Source organism: Penaeus monodon, chromosome 29, assembly GCF_015228065.2.
Source record: "Penaeus monodon isolate SGIC_2016 chromosome 29, NSTDA_Pmon_1, whole genome shotgun sequence".
Taxonomy (NCBI): domain Eukaryota; kingdom Metazoa; phylum Arthropoda; class Malacostraca; order Decapoda; family Penaeidae; genus Penaeus; species Penaeus monodon.
The window spans coordinates 35,618,647-35,620,120 of record NC_051414.1 but is presented as its reverse complement, the minus strand read 5'-3'; the positions used below and the strand labels follow the sequence as shown (position 1 = coordinate 35,620,120).

Below are 1,474 nucleotides of genomic sequence, written 5' to 3'. Positions count from 1 at the left end.
CCTAAATACATTCATTCACTCTCTTGATGCGATATTTCCTAAATGTCCCCCCCAAAAAAAAACGCTCACAGACAATACCGCAGCATCTTCGAGAGTGACACCGTAGGGGCTGCTACAATTAAGGATGCCACGGAAAGGCTGGCCACGTGGGATGAGGCTGGGCGACCGGTGACGCTCACAGGAGAACTAGACAGGGTCCCGACGTCAAGGTCTTTGTGTGTGACCTTCTGCGCGTGCGTATAAATAGGGAGAGAGGGTCGTGGTCCAACACAGTACGGATCTACGTTCGAGACGGACACTGAAATCTCTGGTACTATTTGGTTATCTTTTTTTTGACCGACGAGAGAGTGTAAGGGGTCTGCTTCGTGTGAACTGATGTGTAGTTTTTGGGGGGAGGTGGGGTTGTAGTCAAACGGGATGTTTTTCGTAGTGACGAAAACGAGGAGGGATAATTTCGTCTTACGCCTGGGTGTCATATCTGATGGTATTTGGTAACATAAACCCAACCAGCGTAGTGTATCTATCACTTGTGTATAAATATGTATGTTTGTGAGTACGTTTTGTCCTTTTTTCCCCCAGGTTTCTTTGGCAGTGCTGGGAGTGTGCTCGGCCGCCCCCTTCATCGGGACACGCCCCGAAGTGCTAGGCTGAGAAAGCGCGGTTCTTCCAAGCGTTTTTCCGCGCTGCTCAGCGCCCTGCTTGCCGCTCCCCAGCAGGCTTTCAGACTGTGGTGCCCGTGCGGCCAGTGGACAGGGCCATTGGCTGCCACCATCCCCGCCGGCGTGACGGCGAACCATCACCCCCGTGGGCGACCACCGCAGAGGTGCCGCCGCCGCAACGCCTTCCTCAACTCCTACAACGCACAGGTTAGGGCCACCGTAGGCCAGGTGGCCGGGTGCAGGCCCCAGCCTTCAACGCCGTCCCCTGTTCCCTCAGCAGACCTTCCAGCAGACGTTCCCATCAGGCCGCCCCCGTGCTGGCCAGTGGAACCGACCAGTGTCTGCCACCATTCCCCCCGGCTCGACGAACCGTCACCCCCCGTGGGCGACAACCGAAGAGGGTTGCTTTGCCGCCCGCAAACGCCTTCCTTACGCCTACCCGCCAGGTTGCAGCACGGTTGGCACTGCCCCCGTCGTGCACCCTTCAGGCAGGCCGTGCCCCAGCAGGTGTCCATCAAGACCTTCCAGCAGGCCGCCCCCTGTGCAGGCCAGTGGACCGTGGGCCCGTGGCAGCCCGTGCCCGCCGGACTCCCAGTGCTCCGCCCCTCAGGTCGCCGACACCGAGCCGAAGTCGCCAGCCCCAAGCAGGCCTTCTTCAGCACCTACAGAGGCGTCGCGGCCGCGGCGCGGCCCCTTCTAGACGCGTACTGTTAGCTTTAACTAAATAGTAATAGTGTAAAAAATCATAAAAGTTATATTTCACACTTCATTTCTTCTGTGGTCCATTTCCCGACAATTGATCGGGTGTTCTTTAA

General features: G+C 57.5%; 1 pseudogene; it reads left to right on the top strand.

Annotated features, from left to right (window-relative positions):
- LOC119591858 overlaps positions 1–1,373 on the top strand; it is a 20,096-nt pseudogene extending 18,723 nt beyond the window's left edge.
- Positions 1,374–1,474: the final 101 nt, after the last annotated feature.